The sequence below is a fragment of the Protopterus annectens genome, chromosome 17.part0, assembly GCF_019279795.1.
Source record: "Protopterus annectens isolate FY-2018-M chromosome 17.part0, PAN1.0, whole genome shotgun sequence".
Lineage (NCBI taxonomy): Eukaryota > Metazoa > Chordata > Ceratodontiformes > Protopteridae > Protopterus > Protopterus annectens.
Window position 1 is genome coordinate 389,687,899 of NC_056751.1, and position 23,383 is coordinate 389,711,281.

The 23,383-nt window shown below is 43.0% G+C and overlaps 1 long non-coding RNA gene across 1 annotated transcript in view; it reads left to right on the forward strand.

The window, feature by feature from the left end:
* The window catches only part of LOC122791822, a 269,279-nt gene that overhangs the window by 55,497 nt on the left and 190,399 nt on the right, over window positions 1-23,383 (forward strand). The window contains exon 2 of the long non-coding RNA XR_006363203.1: window positions 4,971-5,029. This is a non-coding gene — a long non-coding RNA (uncharacterized LOC122791822). The remainder of the gene's footprint in view (window positions 1-4,970; window positions 5,030-23,383) is intronic.

Here is a 23,383-nt window from a genome sequence, read left to right on the forward strand (position 1 = left end):
GACAGTTTTCTAAGAGGAATCAAAAACATCAGTCCTCTAAGGAAACCACCTCTACCTACTTGGGACCTTAACTTCGTGTTGGAAAAACTAACACTGCCTCCCTTTGAACCAGCAGCATCTGCAGAACTACAGTTCCTGTCTTGGAAGACTCCTTTCCTTCTGGCCATAACCTCAGCAAGAAGAGTATCTGAGTTACAGGCCCTTATGGCAGTACAGCCATTTCTTATTTTTCATCAGGACAGAGTTTCATTGAGAACCAATCTTACATTTATGCCAAAGGTGGTATCCAGGGTTTCATTAAATCAAGCTATTCACTTGCCTACCTTCTTTCCAAATCCACAAAACCAAAGGGGAGAAACTTCTGCACACCCTGGACATACACAGTTGCGCTACTACTTGGACAGAACTAAAGGTTACAGAAAAACTGACCAGCTGTTGGTAGCATATGCTGCTGATACACAAGGAAAAGCTATTTCCAAACAGACAATTTCAAAATGGTTAGGGAATTGCATTCATTTTTGTTATTCCTTTCATGGAAAAACTGTGCCAGCTAACATTAGACCTCATTCCACGAGAACCACAAGGTTAAGGGGGGTGGCTACCAAGGACATTTTAGAAGCTGCTACATGGAGCTCCGTGCATACATTTGCCAAGCATTACAATTTACCTTTATATTCCAGATCCAGAGCAGGCTTTGCTACGGCAGTCTTGCAGGGCATTTTAGCTACACCATCCTTTACATAGTTCCTCCACCCCCAGATTGGCTATGGTATTCTACCCATATGTGATGACTGCAGATGCATCCTTGAAGGACATAGTACAGTTTTGTACCTACCATAAATGTAGATGTCCGATAGGTATGCATCTGCAGTCAGGTTTAGCCTCCCTCCTTCCCCTCTGTGGTATTTCTTGGATACTTACCCCTCTTACAGCTAGCTGGGGTGATCTATTGTGGTGTATGTTTTTATATTATTGTGCATGTTTGGATTTTAAATGCATCTCTCCAAATTTAGCCTTCCTTAGAGGGCACCTGGCATCTGGGGCAAGAAAAACTGAGGAAGATGGCGTCGGCTGATTCTTTTATACCCTAGGCACTCTGACGTCGGGGAAAGTGCGACATCAGCCGACGCCGGACCCAGACTTTGGAATCCGGCCGACCGAAGGGCTGCCTGAGGCAGGACAACCTATATGTGATGACTGCAGATGCATACCTATCGGACATCTACATTTATGGTAGGTACAAAACTGTACTTTGCAGAGCATTGGAATTGATGAATTCCAGGAAACTTTGGGCAAGTGTATTGGTACACAAGTAGTTTTCCCAGTTAATGGAGGGGTAGTTGAAGTCGCCCAGTGTGAGTGTTGGATTGGACCCTAATTTTCTCCAGGGTGCTTAAAGTGGAGTGCGAGTCTTGGGTCATAGTTTGGCACCTATAGCAGGCTACGACCTGAATCGCTGTCTTAACCAGTGTTAGCTGCACCTGAAGTATCTCTGCGTCATTTTGGGCTACCAGTCTGGAGGTGTGCGCATCCTTTATGAATATGGAAACGCCACCGCCTTTGGAGCTTTGGTCCAAGTTCTAGGGATGAAAGGTATGGAATCAGTTATAGCCTGGTAGTGCAGGGGTGCTGTCTGCTGCCTTGAAGCAGGTCTCTGTTACAGTACAAATGTTGATGTTCTCTATTTTAGGGAGTGCTTTGGGTGAGTGCATTTTGAGATTGACTTCTAGTGTTGAGCAGCATGACCCTCAAGATTGCATTTGTTTGTAGCTGGTACGGAGGTAATTTGGTCTCTGGAACACCACCTAAAAAAGGCACTAAAGGGGTAGCAAGAGCTTTGGCCAGTATCAGGAAGCCCAGGGGTGACAGATGCAGGCCATCTCTGGCAAAGCATCTGTCAGTCATGTTATCCCAGGCAGACGGATACTTAGAATGACACCAGAAACTTAGCCAATTGTTAAAATCAATCATTTTTGCTTGTACTGTGGTGGTATTCTGGGTGATGGTAGGAGGCTCCTCATGGCTAGGGTCATACCAGTCTGGGCTACATAATCTAAGAGCTCCTCCATGTTTTCTTCATGTAGTCCAGGGAGTTGCATCTCGGGTCATTTGCACCCACATGTACAGTGACAGTCATTTTTACCGGTTGTTGAGGGACCTGAGTGCGTGCATTGTGACAGATCCTGGCACCTGACAGGCAGCCTTCTCCTTATTCAATCTAGTGAGTGGGACATCAGTGTGCCTCACTATATTGAGTCACCTATGACTAGTGTGTTTGGCATGCTGTTTTGCCTTGGAGGCTTTGGTTGAGTGTCTCATGATTAGTGTTGTGTTGCGGTTGAGTGCGTTTCTGCCTTGGAGGTCTCTGCTGTTTGTGTAGATTTTTGAGAGCCTCCACGAAGGCGGGTGTGTGGTTTGTGTTTTTATGTGAAGGCAGTACTGGTGTGTGTTCTGGAGGGCTGTGTGTTCCATGTGTTGTGGTGCACGTGTTGACCTGCACCTCTTGACCAGCTATTCCGGTCTTGGCTACAGAGTGCATGGCTTCCAATTTGAATATACAAGTGCATCTCTCACAAGTCTGAGTGTTGCGAGGTAAGAGGAGAGGGTTGTCAGTGTACATGAGGCAGTTGCTACATTGTCTCAGGATGCCCAAGCTCACCAGGCTAATAGGAGAAAGCACAGGGAACTGACCTTTAGACATGCCTGGAGGGGTGGGTATTAATAAGTACTGAAAACGTTTTTTTTATAGAACGTTTAGTGGTGATAGCCCTGTTGTGTGCTACAATAATTGCTACAAGAAGTCTGGTAAAGTGATAGACTGATAAGCTAATAAAGTGCAGTAGAGCAGAAAACTAGCAGATCTAAGGGAGAAATCGAAGAGGACAGCTCAGAAGCTTACAAAAAGTCCTGGATACAGCAAATCCTGTATCTGGACTGCATTAGTTCCAGGAAAGGCAGGGAACTTTTTTTTTTTTTTTTGTAGAAAGTGAAGAGGTAGAAGAAGATGACAATTCAATATGCAGAAGCTAAAGGGGTGGGCCTTTAAGTGCTCATTATTAACCGTAGAATGAGCTGATGTAATGTGATTGGGGGGTGGGGGTGTCCAGTATCCACTTTATACCAGAGGCGGGCAACTAAAAGCCACCAAGACGGTTGTACAGACTACAAAGCTATTAAATCAGAAGTGCAGATGATAAATGAGAATCCTTTTTTCAATATCACAGCTGGCAGTAGGGCAGTCTGTCTGCAGCATCCTGAGCAACGGGTATATCCGATTTAAAACACTGGCTATTTAAGGCACAGAACAGAAACCAGACCAGTTATCCAAACAATAACAGTTGTAGGAATGCCTTGGTTAGATTAAACCAGTTCTGTTCACTTTCTCTCACTAAGAAAACAGGCTTCTAGACAAAGGATTTCACTACAAACTGAGGTCAACACTAACATATTCAGCTATATCCCACAACAAGGAGAGTAACTAACAGACAAGTTGTACAGATTAAAGATGTTAAATCAAAAGTGCAGACGATAAATGAGAATTAACTTTTATCTGTTGTAGATTATAAAGATTGTACACACTCTAAATTGGCCCTAGGTGTGTGTGGTGTGCCTTCTGTGGAAGGTTGGCGCCGGTCTGGCAACTCGACACTGTAAAACTCCACTGCCAATCATGAGCGGACAGGTGATCTGCTGTGGCGACCCCTAACCGGGGAAAAAAACAAAAGTAGAAGAAGATTATTATAAAGATTGCTTCAGTAAATTTATCTTTTGCTGTTAACTAAGCATGTGTTAGGTTATACCTTAGACTAAACATTTTCCCTTTTTCAGATTGTGAAATCTGACAGAATCAGAAATAAAGGTGGGTGAGGGACAAAGGACTAAAAGGAACAGTTTAAGTATTTTTCAGTTTCACCTGTATAGTTAATGTAACAGGTTTTACATCAACATGGATTTTCTCCACTAAAGTGTGAAACCAATGTCCAGCACTGTTGAAGCACTGAAACCAGTAGTTCTCTCCCAGAAAAGTAAAAAAAAAAACTTATGACAAAATAAAAATGAGGCATACTCGGTGGGGAGGTTCTGCCATTTCAAGAACTATTGAGATGTGAATGTGTGACCGTTCTTCCTTCCTGCCACTACAACAGCTTGTACATCATTAGCCTTGCAATACTTTTTTTGTCTGCCTTATCTTGTAGTGTTGAGCCATACTTTCTTGCTGTTGGGTGGCTCACGATAGTTGAAGTTGGTTACTTTTGGGAGATTTAGTAGGATAACTGTGCACCAAGCCCACACAGTAGATTGTTTCACTGAAAACACCATGTTGTAATGGCAGGGAAATTGTGTCCAGTTATGTTGACTCAGGCGACTAGAATGATGTACGTATTAAGTACAGTATTAATGGTATCAAAGTAGTTGATGCCTTCATTTGTTCTGTTCATTCACGGTGGGCTTTCTTTTCCAAAAAGTGAACTTGTACACACTCCTCTGCTTTTGAGCAAGTCATCACTTTTTTTTTTTTTTTTCCTGAGACTTGCTCTTTTCTGTCTCCTCATTTGCTTATTATCCGAGACAGTCTGATCTCTTGGCTGCTTGTCCAAGTTTCCTTGCTGTTTTTTTTTTCCAGTTCTCGCAGCATTGAGGTTCAAAAAAAAATTTTTTTTTTCCTATGTTATGTTTGGCATATTTGTGTTCCTGTCAGTTGTACAGATACCTGTAGTATTTTAGTTTCATTGTCATCGGCTTGTTGCATATCTTTGCTTGGATGCATTTTTCACCCAACTGTTCACAGCTTAATTTACATTCATACTGTTTCTCACATTTTGAGAGCGCTTGCATGGTGGGTTTATTTTAAGCAGAAAGTTTTAAGGAGCATGTAACAGGATAGGATAGTGTAAAGGTATGGTGGGTAGTATGTTTTGGTTGTTGCCTGCAAAGATTCCATCTTTTAACTAGGTTTTATTTCATTTTAGAAAAGCTGTCTTAATTTCTAAAGGAGACATGGATGAAAAGAATTCAACCAGCCAAAGAGGTAAAATGTTGTATTTCAAAATAGTAAAGCAAAGTTTCTTTCTTACTAATAGGGCATATAAAGTACTGCATGATAACTAGAAGAATCAATTGGAAGAGGTTAGAAAAGATCAATTTACTGCTCCCGAGTATAAAGCAGAGTTTGGAAAATTTTGATTTTTTTTGCATGAATTGATTACACAGGTATTTTGTACCCCAAGCAGACTTTAGAGACGTTTTTTATGTGGTAGAGGTATAGAGAGAGAGAGAGAGAGAGACAGATGGGAACAAGTTGTGTGTTTAAGGAATGCAACAAGCTGGCAGATCTTCTTCCCTGCAGAGTACTTTGCAGGAAACTGCAGGTAAAGAAATGATTCTTTTCAACAGGAATAAAAGATCTAAATTGCTTAGATATGTAGTAAGGCGTTACTGAATTTAGTGCCATTGACTGCCGAAAAAAAGTAAATGAAATCCAACTTCCTAATCAGCTAACTGTAAAATATTGAGTATTATAAAAGACAGAAAATAACTGGAGATAGGTTCTTTAGAAAAGGGAAGGAGCAAATTGCCTAGAATTAAATGGAATGTGCGGGAACAATACATGCAAGGTAATGCTCAGGAGGAGAATATGAGAAAATTAACGGAAAGGCAGGAACTGAGCAATGTATGCAATTTTGGAGTAAAAGTTTAAAACAAAGTTCATATTTCCATTATTTTCAGGCACTGTTTTTTTCTGTTATAGCATGTGTACCAATGTCGATTAATAAAAGGTAATTTAAAAAAAAAAGACATTAATTCTTAATAGCAGCAATGGACTTCAACTCCTGAAAAGTGACTCCATTTGCATGAAGTTGATATTTGGCTAAATTTGTAATAGCTTATTAAGCCATAGACCCTTCGCATTCTAGAGTGACATGCCCATATTAACCCTTTTTCCTCTTAATAGCTGGCATGTCTGTGGTTTCTCTATATTGAGGATCCTAATTTCAACCATACACCTTGCTGCATGAAAATTAATGTGTACAATTTCATGAAATATTGTTTGCTTGTTTATGAATATGTGCATAATTTGTTAAATGTTTCAGAAATTAAGCACTTTATGAAAAGTTGGCATCTTGTTTAAATTCAAATTTCAGCTGATATTTTCATGTAAAATTATCAACTTCTGTGCTATCACAAGTTTACTGTTTACCTACATAAATACATACATTTGAGTGTTTGGGTCTCTGGCAATAATGCCTTTTTACCTGCCAATGTACCAAACATTTATTCCTCTAAGTGTCCAGGTTATTAAAATCTTTATAAACTAGTGTTTGGTTTCATTTAAATTAGTCTATTCCATGAAATCGCTATTCTCTGAGAATCGGCTAGTAAACCTCATTACTGCATAATCTTGTATATAGGTTGTTTGGTTCTCTGCTACTTTTTGATAACACCAAACTTTCTCGGAGATAGTTGTCTGAGTGCGCTGTATACCTGAGTAAGGTGTCTCTTAATGTCTATGAGACATTTACAAGTTTAGATATTGTAGTCTTTAAATTTTTACAATCATGGATGCCCTTGGTATATTTCTGTTGTGCCTTTTCCACTTCAGTCATGCTTGTTTACTTGTAAGGTTTCCATATTATTGCTCCATACTTGTGTTTGGGTCTCATGCAACTAAGAAACAATTTCACCAGTTCTGATTTCATAGACTTTATACGCCTTTTTATAGAACCAGTAGTTCTATGACTATTGTGAACCAGGTGGCTAATATGATTAGAAAAACTCCAAAGCTGGACCTACCCATGTACTTGGCTCTTTAAGTAAATCTATAGTTTCAGTCACTGTGTTCTGTGTTAAATCTTCACTTTTCAGTGTATGTCTCCCAAATTTCATATGCTTAGTTTTTGATGCATTAATTAGCATATTCTTCTGTCCCCAAATGGTCAATTTAGTAAAGCTTTCTTGCAGATGTGCCTTATCTGTAGTGCATGCAATCATTTTACTCATTTTCAGGGCATCTGCATGCAGACTCTAGAATGCCTCAGGTGAGAAAGATAGATCTGAAAGATGCATCCTAAACCAGTGTGGGCCTAGGACAGAATCCTGTGGGACACCCTGACTGTAACCCAGAATTTCAGCTGTCAAATTGCTATATGATACTTGCCATGCCCTATTTGTAAACCATGTAGCTCTCCCTGTTCTCAACAGCACATCAGTACCTAGTTCTAATTTATTGGCCAGTGTTTTGTGTATAACCCATTCAAATGCTAAAGTTAAGTCTGTGTAAATTATATCACAGCACAATTTTTCACTTATAGCTAGCTGTTATTCTACTGTTGTAGAACATCACGTTACAGGTGGTTATCAAAGTATTTTCAAAAATGTACATGCTGACGCATGCTTTTAAGTCCCTGTCTGTCAGTTTTTTTTTTTTTTTATTATAAACCTCATTATTAATTTATCACATCCCATAGGCAATCGTACATTTAGATAAATGAAAACGAAGTAGTTTGACATAATTTCAGTTGCATACATTGGACATCTATCCAGCCAGTCAAACATTACATAGCTTGTTTGAACCTTGCCTTCTTTTAAACCTTGTTCCTCCTCTGCATGTATTCCCACACTTCCCATTTTTTTTCCTATGTAATTTGCTGCTACCCTTTTTCCAAAGATCCCAACTCCAGTTTTGTGTCTCTATATTCATTACTTCTGTTACAGTTGGTTTAGATTTGATTTCCATTTTCTAGTAATTGCTTTTTTGGCCACTGCCATAATTAGACTCAGCAAGGCTTTACTGTATGTCTAAGCAATTACGATTGTGTCATAGCTGAAAAAACTCTGTTTTCTTAGTTATACCAATTTGCTCGCCTAGTATTTCTGATGCAGTAGTCTTGAGGTAATTTTTGAAGTCTGGAAACTCATTAGACTCCTAGGAAGTGTTCCCATTTACTTCTCTTCTCCATTACACCTTTTGAAGTCTACTTTGGGTATAAAAATAGCTATGTAAACACTTATAAGCAAAGATCCTAAATCTTTAGTTGTATATTTGTGAGGTAAACATATATACCCACAATTATTAATTGCGAATTACTTATCCAGTCTCTTCCCAATCCTTTCCAACTTCTTCTGATTTGAATTTTTATCATGCAGTGTTTTATATGTCCTGCTAATTATTCCTTTTTAACGGCAACTTCTGTTTTAGATTCTACTAAAAATTCTTATTGCTGGTCTTTCACTCAGATTCCCCCTATTTCTCTCTAAAGTTTGAGATCAGTCCTTGATAGGGAAGGCGATCTCTAGCCTGCAGTCAAAATAAATTCTTGGCCTCTTCCCATTCTTTTCCCTTTCCCTCTCTGTTTTCATCCCACAGTCTTTGTTTTTACTGGTTTCTCCAATAAATTCCAGTCCCCTCTTGCCTGTTGTCTGTATCTTATGGTTATCCTCTAGGATCTGCATGCTAAAGTCCATCTCCCCTTGTTTCTTTAGCACCCCCCCCCTTTTTCATCATCTCTTTCCATTTTGAATTATATGCTTCTGCTTATGCTTTGTTTAGGAGCCTTAACTGTGTAGCTCTGAAATATCCCTTCAAATCGGGTAATCTCCAAACTGACAGCTTGACCCAGGCTGAGAGGTTGCTAACAGTTTAGGCTCTTAACCCTTCTTGTGATCAGCGTACAGTCATAAGATGTCTTTCCCTGGATCAGTGTTTCAGTATTGCTTATTATTGGTATGTATCCTGCTAGGGGTGCGAAATGTCCAGCCAGCATACAAATGCTTGGGCACCTTCCTGTCGTGCTGTACATATGACCTAAGCGTGAGATTACATGCTAGTATATAAGGGACGTACAGGCATGAAGTTCCTCAAAACTTTGCCACCAGTCCATGAAAGACTGCATTCCTCACTTCATTCTGTTAGCTGTACAGTTGGGCAGTGGGTGGATAAGTATTCTTGCTGGGAACCCTTCATGTTCCACACTTTTTTTTTTTTTTTATTATTTAATAAATTGTACAGTTTCAGGACTTCAAGACAGTTGCACATGGAGTACCAGCTTATTTCTAGCTCTCCTAGTGTGAAAAAGAAACTCAGCAGACAAGACCATTAGACTTTTGTGTTTTATGGGTAAGTTTCGATAACTGGTTTAGCAAGTGCACTGCTTGGATGCCAGGAATAAAGAAATGCAGAAGACTTGGAAAAAATCGGCCACAAAAAGTTAGGAAGAAACACAGATGGGGAAAGTTCTGCAGCTGTTCAGCAAAAAGTAATGCAACCTTCAGACATAACTTCCAATAACCTACAGGAAGATACAAGACAACTGCATACACACTTTGTGTTGATATAATCCATCAGCATTTATTTTAACTAACAACAAAAGGCTGGGAAAAATGGAAGATGATTTAAACAGATGAGATGATAAAGCTGCAAAAATCAGAGGTTGAAATGAAAAGGCTGGCTGAGAGAGAATGTTCAGGAAGAGATGTTTCAAAAATTAGAATTGGATGACAGAACACGTAGGGAAAACCTGAGATTTTCAGCTGTACCAGAGAAGCTGGAAGGAACATACTGCATTAATTTTATGAAAGCACAAATAAGCAACTGGAGTGGTATTCCTCAGCAGGATTTATTAGTTGAAAGGGCACATCGTATGTATGCTCCAAACATGGCTGTAAGAAAGCAACCTAGACCTTTAATAGTGAAAATGCAGTCTTGCCAGCAAAAGGAGTAGATGTTGACTGTGACAGAAGGACAAAGTGGGAGACAGCAGTGTGTGGAAAGTGATTGTACACCAGACAAGGAGCAATAAGTAGTTTGTTATTCCACTATCAGGGAATGTAGAGATGCAGCTGTATGTAGCGGTCTTCAAGGTATTCTTCCTGGAGGGTCAGAATCATTTGTTGAAGTACATGTAATACAAAAGTTTCTGACAAAAATTAGGTTATGAAGCAGGAAGATTGTTTTATTTTTTTTCTCCTCCTCCAACAAACATCTCTGTTAAATTTTCGCATATGACATAGGCAATTATATAAATCAAAACTAAACATAGTTTTAGTTGCAAACAGTGTACATCAGACACCATTGAAACAACTGTAGTTGCAAACATAATACATCACTTGGCTATCCCGTCATTCAGTTAAGCATTTGTATGGCTCATTCATATACTGCCTCTTAAACTTGTTCCTGCTCTGCATATACTGTTCCCACAATTCCCACTTTTTCCTATGTAGATGTCCTTCAAGAATGCAACTGCAGTCATAACATGTGGGTTGTCCTGCCTCAGGCAGCCCTCGGTCGGCCGGATTCCAAAGTCTGGGTCCGGCTGATGTTGCATTTCTCTCCGACGTCAGAGCGGCTGGAGTACATAAGCATCAGCCGACGCCATTTTCTTCAGTCTTTCTTGCCACGCGGTGCCCGAAGCAGAAGCAGTTCTCAAGTGCCGGTCGGTCAGCTCCTGTATTCTACGATACCGAAGTCATCAAAAAAAGCTAAGTACCCCGTTGGGGACCTTTTCTTGCCTCAGCCGATGTCAGAAATTACTGAAAGTTAACAATTGTCTTTCTTGTGGTAAACAAATACCTCATAAGGATTTCCACTCTTATTGTCTCCCTTGCCTGGGCCCAGACCACGACGTCTCTGCCTGTGTAGCCTGTGCTCGCTTCAACAAGCGCACTCTCAGGTGCTGGGCGGAGTTCGCTGAAGATTTTTTCGGTGGTAATTTTGCTTACACCATGCCGTCGGATCTTCCGACAATGCAAACTCCCAAAAAGCGAAAAGACCGGAACGGACATCCTCGGCCCGCATCTACTACCGACTCCGCCAAAACCTAGCGCGAGTGCTCCGGTTCCCTCTGAGACGGTCTCTCCACCACTCCGAACCGAAGACACCGCATTACCGACTACTCCGATTCCAGACATTACTCCGCCAGTTATAGATTTTCCTCCGGATACCAAAACCGAGGAAATGCCCGAGACCATTGCTGTAGACAAGGTCACTCCTGCACGTGGAGCTGCCAGGCCCCCTATGGCCATGTCTATTAAGGCCTACACTAGGGCTAAGGCAGCCAGCAAAACAAAGCATATTACTTCTAAATCCTTACCTCAGCCGACTCCAGAGACACAAATTATGTCCATGGCTGCTGATTTAATTTCCATGATTAGAGGTTCACAGGCCCATCCTGAGAGAGGATCCCAGCCCCCTCCTGATAAAAGGCCCTGGGTTGAACCCTCTGACCCTACTCCTTCAGATGAAGATTCTGAGGGCTCTGTCCACTCTGATAGCCAGGAAGAGCTCTTTCAGACCTATGAGGACTCGGATGCAGAAGATTCCATCCCCTCGGCCTCCCCTCCTGAGGATATTTCTTTTGGGGAAGTTCTGCACACCATGAGGGAACATTTCAAGTGGCAAGGTCAGGAATACTCTGATTCTAGGAAACGCCTTAGGACTTTCCTCAAGAAGCCTCAGCACAGGCCCTTAGCTATTCCTCCTGTACTTGATGTTCTGGATGATTTGTATTCTGACTAGTGCTACCCCTGATTCTCTTCCTCCTGCTCCAGCCAAGCCAGACAGGTATTACAGGGTCCCAGAATCTCATTCCCATTTATTCAGGGCCCATACTGCTGATTTAGAAACTATTTCACAGGGGCCTAAAGGAGTTTCAGCCTCCACCTCAAAAAATCCTTTGCCCTCCAACAGGGAAGCTAGGTCATTAGAGAGATGGGGCAAAAAGGTTTACACATCCACTACCTTATCTATGAGAGCTTTAAATTGCCTTTTTCATATGTTACAATATCAGGATTATCTGTTAGAAGATTTACAAAAAACATTAGCCACTCCTGATCCTTTAGACAGGAAGACTTTGCAGGAAGCTGTACATAACACTCAGCAAGTAAGCAATCCCTTCCTGCAGTGTGGATATGATGCACTGGAAGCTTCATGTAGGGCAGCTATGACGGGGCAGTCATTCAGACATGCTTGGTTAAAAGATCAACCTCTACCAGATCATGTAAAAGCAAAACTTCTGGATGCACCTTTGGAAAAGAACAAGCTTTTTGGTGCAAATGCTAAGGATGTTAAAGACCATCGAAGAAAAAGCAAAATCAGTTCAGACAGTGAAAGATTTCCTCCCAGATTCAGTAGGAATTGGCCTTCAAAAAACTGGTCCTTTCCTAATCCAGAAAAGTTTCAAAGGGGTAAGAACAGATGTGGCCAAGGAAGAGGCCAATACAGAGGCCCTTACAGGGGACGACAATGGCAGCCAGGAAACCAAAGAAGTGACGCAGGGGGTTTCACCTGCCCCACAACCACAATCTCAATGACTTTCCTCTACTACCGCCTACCAGGGAACAACTAGAAGCTCCCTTGGGCGGGAAGTTATCTCTGTTTGCAGAAAACTGGCACAGACTGACAAAGGACAAATGGATTTTGGACATTATAGACCGAGGGTACAGGTTTCATTGGATTTTGGACATTATAGACCGAGGGTACAGGTTTCATTTTCATACCTTACCAAGAAAACAAGGCATGCCAAACCTACCACAAAATCAGAGGGCAGAGGCTATCAAGCAAATCACTCTGCTGACTCGGATGAAAGCAATAGAAAGAGTTCCACAACAAGAACAAGACCAGGGGTTTTACTCAAGACTGTTCCTTGTTCCAAGAAAAGAATCTCAATGGAGACCAATACTGGACTTGTCCGCATTAAACACCTTTCTCATAGTACCAAAGTTAAAAATGCTGACCTTACAGCAACTCCTTCCCATGCTTGGCAAGGGGTCGTGGCTGATTACTCTGGACCTCAAGGAGGCATACCTGCATGTCCCTATCGGACACAGTTGCAGAAGATACCTCAGATTTCTTGCAGGGCCAGAGCATTATCAATTCTCAGCATTGCCATTTGGCTTATCTACTGCGCCCAGAGTATTCACAAAATGCCTGGCTTCAGTAATTGCTCATTGCAGGCTCCAGGGATACAAATTTACCCGCACCTGGACGACTGCCTCATACAAGCGGATGACAAATTGATGTTGACAAAAAACCTGGATTATGTCATACGATTACTTCAAGCTCTGGGATACACAGTCAACTTCCAAAAGTCAAGACTGCAGCCATCCCAGCAAATAATCTTCTTAGGAGCCAAACTAGACACATCCTCTCAGATGGCTTACCTGACAGAAGACAAGCAAGAGAAGTTAACTCATTATTTCAAAGGTTTAGCAAATCTCACCCAGATGACTGCAAGGAGATTCCTACAGGCCCTGTGTTACATGGCATCCTGCATTCTCCTGGTTCCATTAGCAAGACTACACATGAGAAAGCTTCAATGGTACCTAAAAAGCATTTGGTCTCAACACAGCAACAACTTGGAGACTATCATACCACTCATTCCATGCCTACAAAAGGAATTCCTATGGTGGGCCTCGGTGAGCCAGGCAAACACAGGTATGTCATTCAAAAAATCACAGATAACACAGACCATGACTACAGACGCCTCAGACCTTGGATGGGGGGCGCACATGGAAGGCAGGTGTATACAAGGGCAATGGTCTCCAAAGGAAACACATCTGCATATAAGCCAAAAGGAAATGCTGGCAGTAATGCATGCCATCGAGGCCTTTCAACACCAACTCCAGCAAGGCCATTTACTGATACGGACAGACAACGCCATTGTGATGTGGTACATAAGCAAGGGGGCACCCACTCTTACCCCCTTTGCAGACTGACAATGCAGCTTTGGGAGAAATCACTGAGCTTAAACATCCAGTTACAATCCCAATGTGTTGGCGGACAGCCTAAGCAGGAATTTCACAGATCCACACGAGTGGAGGTTACATCCGAAGGCCTTCAGACAACTCACTTCGACATGGGGCAAGCCAGAAGTGGACCTATTTGCCTCTCACCTCAACCATCTTCTACCAAAATTCTGCACAAGGACATACCATCCAAAAGCTTGGAAAATAGATGCCCTCTCATTCAAATGGAACTCCCTAGCAATCTATGCATTCCCACCTCTGCCACTGATGACCTCAGTATTACTAAAGATCAAAGCAGAGAAACCCAAGGGAATCATAATAGCTCCGGACTGGCCAAGACAACACTGGTACCCACTACTACGGAGCATATGTCACACCAGGAGGTGGACCCTTCCCCAGTGGCCTCTACTTTTGACTCAACACAATTTCGAAACACTGCATCCAAATCTTCAGACACTGCAGCTAACAGCCTGGGAGATCCCATAAATAAATTCAGCTTATCTCTCCAAGGAAGTTCAGCGGATACTAAGAGGCTCGAAGACCATCCACCAGAAAGGTTTACTTAGCAAAGTGGAAAAGATTCAGCAATTGGAATACCAGCAAGGGACATGATGCATCATTGTTGAACATCCCACTCATCTTGGAATATTTGGCAGATATGTTGAAGAACGGCCTCTCATATTCTTCCATAAAGATACATGCATCTGCTATTTCAGCTAGATACAACACTGATCCTCCTGTTTTTTCTCACCCTTTACGAAGGCAATTCCTCAGGGGAATCAAGAACATTAAGCCACCAAGAAAGGCCCCAGTGCCAGCCTGGGACCTCAATTTTGTTCTAGAAAAACTGACTCTACCTCCATTTGAGCCAGCAGCTTCAGTTGACTTGCAATTTCTCTCATGGAAGACAGCTTTCCTGTTGGCAATTACCTCAGCAAGAAGGGTTTCAGAGTTACAGGCCCTAATGGCAGTACCACCCTTTATTATTTTTCACAGAGACAGGGTTTCATTAAAGACCAACCCTACTTTTATGCCAAAGGTGGTATCTAGGGTTTCTTTAAATCAAGCCATTCATCTGCCTGCCTTCTTCCCCAATCCTGAGAATAAGGGGGAAAGATTGTTGCATACCTTGGACATTCACAGACAACTTCGATACTACCTGGACAGAACCAAGGCCAGTAGGAAGTCTGAACAACTTTTTGTAGCTTACGCCCCTGCAGTCCAAGGAAAAGCAATTTCAAAACTGACTATTTCTAAATGGATTGGACATTGCATCAGATTCTGTTATTCCTTTCATGGAAAGACTGTTCCAGCCAATGTCAGACCACATTCCACTAGAGCTACAGCCACCTCTACAGCATTCTTAAGAGGGGTGCCTACCAAGGACATTCTAGAAGCTGCTACATGGAGCTCCGTGCATACATTCTCCAAACACTACAATCTCCCTCTATACTCCAGATCCAGAGCAGGCTTTGCTTCGGCAGTCCTGCAGGGTTTGATTGCCACACCATCTTTTCCTAGAGCATTCCTCCTCCCCCAGCTAAGCTATGGTATTCTACCCACATGTTATGACTGCAGTTGCATTCTTGAAGGACATAGTACAGTTTTGTACCTACCATAAATGTAGATGTCCGATAGACATGCAACTGCAGTCGGATTTTCCCTCCCTCCATATCCCTCTATGCCTAGGGTCCACTCCTATCCCTGTTTCTCTTAGCTGGGGATATTTGTTATGGTGTATTTGTTTTATTGCTCATTTATTTGTTTGGAATCCTGTTTTTGTCTTCCAATTTGATTACAGCCTTCCTTGGAGGGCACCTGGCATCCTGGGGCAAGAAACACTGAAGAAAATGGCGTCGGCTGATGCTTATGTACTCCAGCCGCTCTGACGTCTGAGAGAAATGCGACATCAGCCGACGTCGGACCCAGACTTTGGAATCCAGCCGACCGAGGGCTGCCTGAGGCAGGACAACCCACATGTTATGACTGCAGGTGCATGTCTATCGGACATCTACATTTCCGGTAGGTACAAAACTGTACTTTTATTCCCTCCCTTTTCTAAAGATTCCAATTCCAGTTTTATCTGTTACTATATTCACTACATCTAGTAAAGTTAGTCTAGACTTCGATTTTCATTTTCTAGTAATTGCTTTTTTGGCAGCTGCCATTATTAGACTTGGCAAGCATTTACTGTGTCTGGGCAATTCCGATTCTGAAGTCAAAAAATCTCCCCAGTCAGTCCAATCTGCTCACCCATCATCTCCGACAGAGCAGTCTGCAGGGAATCCCTAAAGTCTGCCAGCTCATTTTACACTCCCAAAAATGTTCCCAGCCACCTCTTTCTTGGCGGTCACACCTCATTTGCTGTCCACCTGAAGAAAAATTCTTGGGCGGATGAGATTCTGCTTCTTAATCTTTGGTAATAAAGACCACAGAGGGACTGTTCCTGTGAAACCTTTTCAAAATTTGCAATGGAAAATGTGGGAGAGGGAAGAGCACAAGAAGTGAAGATTTGAGAGTATGTTGGAAATGAAGCAGAGACAGGATTTCGGAGATGGACAGTAATAAAGCTAGTAATTTTAATATGGGATTACAATGCAAAAATTTGTTTGTAAAATATAAGAAAATCTAGAAATATTGTACTTCAGAATTTGTTGGTCTTGTGGAGGAACCTAAAACTTGTGTCCTGCTTTGTCAGTGTCCAGAAAAGTGCTTTGGGGAGGGGAAGAGGAGGGAGAAGATTATCTGCAATTAAAGATTTTTCTTAACCACATGCCACAATTAGTACTATTTTTTTTTTTCTTTACATGCTATAAAGTATTTTCTTTTTCTCCATGTGTAATGGGGATTGTAAACAGGTGCTGCTTTTCCTTTTTTTTCACCTTCCCTTGTATCTCTCCTTGTCCAGTTTTAACAAATGTAGGCACTGCAGTGTGCAAAAAAAAAAGCCTAGTTAAAGAGCATGCTGCAGTAGAGAAGTCTATTATCTGAACTAATTGGGACCAAGGGTAGTTTGGATAATTCAACAGACATTGAACTGGATAAAAAAAAAAACCTTCTAAAATCTTTTCTTTTCTGCACTCAGGGAACACACTTTTTTTCAAAACATTCAGCAAGTCCGGTGAACAATAAAGAATATTTTTCACACACAAGCAGGCTACAAGTTCAAAAACCATGCACAAGCTAATACATGTAACATTTATTTACATATTCAGACTTAAGATTTTTCTTACCCAAAAACTTTGGAGGACGGGGTTCAGATAATTGACTATCTGATGTTAATCTTCGTTCATTCCTTACTTATGGGTTATCGGTTCCATCCTCTGAACCCAGCCGGCCTTGTATCAAGCTTGCGTTAGCCAAAAACTCTCAAGCCAAGATCCTACCCAAAATGTTCTGCTCCCTGTTACTTCCGATCTTGTTTGCTGTGTTGCTGTACAGCCTTGTCAAGCCACACTCTCTCGCTCACTCACTCTTTTGCTCAGCTAAGTGAATAATTTTCTGAAAGTTTATATATTGTTAGTACTTAAAACTTTTTCAGTCAGTTAATTTTACTGTACTGCTACCCTGTCTTATCTTTCAGACTCTCTCTCCCTATAGTTTCTTTCCCTTTATCGCACTTTTTCGTACCTTTTGCGGTAATTCTTCATTACCATCGTTGGTAATCCTTGCTTCTTTGTCTCTTCTTACCATTCTGGGTAACCTTTACTCTTGGTACTGTCGTTCTTTTCCACATCATTATGTTGGACAAGAAAAGTAATGTTGGTTTCAAACCGTGTAAGGATTGTGGCCATAAGTTGCCGCTTTCTGATGGCCATGATCTGTCTCTATTGCTTGAATGTCTCCCATCTTACAGTGGATCCCCCATGTGGGATTTGTAAAAATTTTTTTGAACAGGACTCTCAATGAAAGAAACAACAAGTTAATCCTGAAAGATCTTCTCAAAACTCCTTTCTGTGAGGCTATTTCTGGGTCGGAGGGCTCACCCCTTCCTGCTAAACTCAGTAAGAGGCGTTCTTCCTCATCAAGGTTAGTCACTTCATCTCCCTCTGGAGATCGCAGGGAGTCAACTCATAAGAAGGTAAAAATTGCTAGTCTGGTGCTGCCACATGTGACCCTTTCGGCTCCAGGCATGGCACCACTCCAGTTGATTCTTGTTCCTGCAATGTCCTCTTTATCACCATGGGAGTTCCCGGAGCAGACACTGATCCGACAGTTTCGTCTCCGCCTTTACCGGCACAGTCTCTGCAGGTACAGTCTCCTTCAGCACCATTGGTGCATTCTCCTTCAGCCCAGAGTTTGACAATGCTGTCCTCCACTGGTGCAGACATCTCTGGCATCAACATGCTCTTCGGTGCAGTCCTTTTCGGCACAGTCATTGTTACCAGTGCAGACACCTTCCATCTGTGCAGACACTTGCCTTTACGGTGCGGACACCTTCAAATTCTATGGCACTACCTTCATCAGCGCAGAATACCTCGACACCACCCCCCCATTCTTGATGCAGGCATCCTCTGTTCCGGGCTCTGCACCACTCAAACTAGCAAGGACCAAGTACTGTCCTCCTTTGGATCAGTTTGTTGGTAGCCAATATAGCCCCTTTTTAGAAAGGACAGAATCACCTTCAGGTTTCTCTAAGGTCAACCAAGAGCCTCTCTGAACAAGATGTGTTGCGGCTTGTTGACCAGTTGCTTGTGGCCATGGGTCTCTCTAAACCATCTAAACTTGCGTTCCCTTTTTTAGGTAAACGTATTTCTCCTCACACTCCAATGTACACTCATCCTTCAACTTCCACGCAAGCATCTAAGCTCCTCCCTTCGACCCCAATAGTGTATCTCACTTTGGAGTTGTCCTTGTGGCCCTCTGTGCAGTGGGCATCGGGCTCTTCTCAGGCTAGTAGCGGTGTTGTGAGGGGGAGGGCATTCTTGGTTCCACGCTAATTTTTTTTTTCTATGGTACCCTCCAGGAATCCTCCCTCCCGCTCCACAGCCCTCTTGAGACTCCTGGTCTGGGGGTCAGCTCGTCGGAGAGGGGTGTGACCCTGGTTCCGAGGTGGTCATGCTCTGTTCCAGGTTCCTATCCCACTATGGGCGGGCCGGCCTTCCAGGCCATGGAGAGGGCACTTTTTTCCGCTGGCAAACCCCCCATGTTGGAGTTCTCTTCCCCCTCTGTGCCGCAGCTCATAAGCCACAACCACCGGGCACAAGGGCCTTTGGTTTCTCTCTCTCAGGAGACCACCTCTTTGTAGTCTTTCCTCAGAACTCCCCACCGAGTAAGTACCTAGCAAGGCTTCATGCAAGAAGAAGCACATGGACTCCACTGAGGAGTCTTTGACCAAAGATACGGACTTTGATGGGGAAGGGTCCCCACTGTCACCTGCTGATGGTGTCCTTTGACATCCTCAAGATCCTAAGAGGGATGACTGGAAATCCTCTAATCCTTCCTCAGAGGAATCTGTATTCCTGCAGTCCTTTCCTGCCCGGACCCCTACCTCCTGGGTTACCCTGCCGGCCGATATGCTTGTCCAGCTCCTCATCCAGCGTGCATGGAAGGCTCCTGACCCCCTGGAAGCTATACCCCTGAGGCCTGACAAGATCTTCTCCCCCAGCTGAGCATCCCCATTGGTCAAAAGGTCTTCCAGTAGATGCCATGGCGGTAGTGGCTGCAACCAAGAAAGACTTGGTAGAAGAGAGCCAGACTGTCCATCCGTCCAACAAGGAGTTCCAGTCGATAGACTCTGGGAAGCATGTGTTTGCTTCATCGACCATCGCCATAAGGTCCTTTAACTATTTGTCACACTTTACAAGGCTGCAGAGGGATCTTATTAACCAACTCTCTGAAACCTTGGCAGGAGCTGTTTCTGATGTCTGTGACAACATAGCTTTTCAGATAGCAACCCTAGAATCCATACCCAGTTCTTCCATGTGTCTTATTTCACACACAACGGAAGGAGTGACTAGAGCAGCAGATGCAGGTTTAGTCATGAGACTACATGCCTGGATGAGCTTTTGTGACTTTGCAGACTCTTAAGGCTTCCTTCATGAACGCCCCCATCAAGGCTACTTCTTTGTTTGGCCCTAAAGTTAGATACACTGGCAAGGTGCAAACAAGATGGCAAGACCCTGTCTGCAGTTGGTATCGGACACTCCACTCCAACGATTCAACTCCAGAAATCAGAAGAGCGGGAAGATGTGGCACAGGAAATAACAGGGCACTTTTCTGTGACGCACGTGCAGAGTTCTCCCCTAGAGACAGAGGGGAAACTCCAATCGAAGACTCCCCTTTTGGGGCAGAGGAGGTCTGTGAAACTGGGGTTCCAGTGATTCTTTCTCTGGCCAACCCTGTCAGTGCTCTTGAAGCGTTGCCTGACTGCTTACCTCTGGAAGTGGTCAGGGGTCATTTTTCCCTGTACACCACTGCCTGGCGAAACATAACCAGGCACTTGGGTACAACGGATAATATCCAGAGGCTATCGCATCCATTTTCATCTCTGTCCAATCTCATCCAGAGACTTACCTGATGTTCCACCCAGTCAAAGGGAAGCAGCCGCACACGAAATCAGAAAGGAGCTACAAAAAAGTCATCCCAAACCTTCCCCCAGACCGAATAGGATCCAGATTTTACTCTAGGTTCTTTTTGGTGCCAAAAAAGACAGGGGACTGGAAACCAATTCTGGATCTCAGCACACTGAACTAATTTGTAAAAACAGAGAAATTCCGAATGGTCACGGTTCAGTCTATCCTTCCTCTTCTGGAAAAAGACTATTTGGATGTGCTCGGTAGATCTTCAAGATGTGTATTACCATATAAAAATGGACAAGCGCTCAAGAAGATACCTCCACTTCGGTATAGGAGCTAGTCGCTACCAATTTCGAGCACTGCCCTTCGGTCTCTCTACAGCCCTAATAGTGTTTACCAAATGCATGGCAGTGGTCATCGCTCACCTGTGATTTCAAAGATTCCAGGCTGCTCTATCACCACAAATCTTCTGCTCGGTCCATACTCCAACTCTTGGGATCAATGGCAGCCTCTATCACCATTGTTCCTCTGGCCAGATTCCACATGAGACTTCTCCAGTGGTTGCTCCTCACTCGGTGGTACTCTCCAACACCCTTTGTCTTTTCAGATAGGTGTAACTCAGAGGTGTAAGCAAGATTGGCTCTGGTGGATGTTTCAAGCTCTGTCCAAGGCACCTGGTTGGGGGCAGAGGCCCTTTTGCATATCGCTGTACTGGAACTGAGGGCAGTGCTACTAGCGTTGCAAGCATTCTATTCCATCTTTCCGTTTGGGACTATTGAAATCCAGTCAGGCAACATGTCAGTGGTCTGGTACATCTACAAGCAAGAGGGCACCAGATCTTGTCCGTTATGCCGAGAGGCCTTGAGAATATGACAATGGGCGATAGCTTACAACCGCTTTCTAACTGCAATGCACATTCCCTGGAGCTCCAACGGGATTGCGGACAAGTTGAGCAGGTGCATTCTGCAAATCTCACAATTGGTCCCTCAACCCTGTGATAGCAGCAAAAATTTTCAGCCACTGAGGCCAGCTTTGCTGTGACCTGTTCGCCTCCCCTCAACCAACTACAAGTGCAATTATTTTGCCCTGATCACCCCCCCCCCTTTCGGGGACAGTCACCGAGAGACGCTCTAGTCCATGCTTGGCCCTCAGGTCTACTTTTATGCTTATCCTTCTCTCCCCTGCATTTTCCAATTTCTGAAGAAAGCACGGCAGTTGAAAAGCAAAATGATCCTCATTGCTCCATATTGGCCTCAAGTCTGGTTCCCCTTTCTTTGACCTCACCTGCTAGATCGACCCTGGATGCTCAATCCATCCTAAACGTTTATATCCCATGCGCAGGGTCTGACCCACCCCACTCTTAACAACCCTGAAGCTGACAGCTTGGTGTCTCCACTTCCAGTGATTTGCCAGGCAAGATAACCTCTTGTCCCTGGTGCGCAAGTCTTATCGCTTCTCATAAGTCATCCACAATACTAATCTATCGTAGTAAATGTAAAAGGTTTTCTTTATGAACAGGGAATAAACAATTAGTCCCCTTGTCATCCCCAGTTTCGGTGGTCCTGGATTACTTATCACATCTTTCTCACTCTGGCGTGTCTGCTTCTACTATCTGTGTTCATTTAGCTGCCATTTCAGATTTCCACATTGGTTTTCAGGATTCTTCACTCATGTCGCATAGACTCTGTAAAACTTTCTTGAAGGGGGTCTTCACCTAAAACCTCCCTTTAGAGAACTAGTGCAACCTTTGGATTTGGCCTTGTTTCTACAAGCCCCAACAGCTCCCCCCTTTGAACCTGCGCCTTCATGGGATTTTAAATACCTCCCTCGGAAAACCTTTTTTCTGGTTGCAATCACATCAGCCAGACATTTTGTCAGAACTTCAAGCCTTATGCATCAAATGTCCCTGACTTATCCATAAGGATAGAGTATCACTGAGAGCTAATTCTTCCTTCTCACCAAAAGTGGTGTCAGAGCAGTCTATCAGCCAATCTATTTACCTTCCAGTATTTTATTCCCTAAATATTCTAACAAGGGAGAGTATTGCCTGCACACCTTGGATGTTCATAGGCAAATACGATTCTATCTGTTCAGAACAAAATCTAACCATAAATCGGACCAACTATTCCTGGCCTTTTCTGGACCAAGACTAGATAATCCTGTCTCAGAAGTTACACTGGCGTCATGGTTGAGAAATTGAATTACTTTTATCTACAACAAGAACGATATTGTCTTGCCTCAGAGTAAAAGCACATTCTACAAGGTCTATGACAACTTCAGCAGCTTTCCATGCTAGGGCTTCCCTTAATGATATTTGCTCAGCTGCGACTTGGGCCAAACCTCCTACTTTTATCCTACATTGCACATTTGGATTTGGCTTCCAGAGGTAGAGCTTCTTTTGGCTCCATGATGCTCAGGAATGCCCTTCCATGAGGGCCACCCATGGATGCAGGTATGTGGGACTCTGTCCCATCAGTAAGGAATGAATGAAGATCAAAAATATCAGCTAAAGAAGTTGTCTTACCATAACGTTTCATCTGTGTTGTTCTAAGTTCATTAATTACTCCCCACCTTCTGCCCCCCTCCGGAGGTTCTTGGTTGATCTTGTACTCCTTTATGGTAAGTCTGTTATGACCAGAGGTAGCCTCCAATTTTGTCCAACTTGCAAACTCCATCTGAGGTAACTGGACGCAGAGTATTCTAGGTAGGATCTTGGCTGACGCAAACTTGATACAAGGCCAGCTCTGTTCCGAGGACTGAACCGATAACCCATCAGTAATGAATGAACGAAGATCAACAACACAGATGGAATGTTATGGTAAGACCCAACTTCTTTTTTTGGATAATCGACTTTTGGATAATCGACATTTGGATAATCTACTCTCCTGTAAAGGAAATGTATTAATGTGAATTTTCTCAGTCGTGCTTGGGGGAATGACAGGATTCAAGACCTTGGATTGACTTGGTAACAAGTTTTAAGAGAGCAAGTAAATGAAAAAGAACATTGAATATTATGAAGCTTTTTTTCTAGCAAATGCATGTCTGCCGCTGGTCTTCATGCTTTCTTGGAAAAGGTCTGAAGAGAAACTAGCTGCCTGATTCTCATGTCTCCATGGAGACAGTCT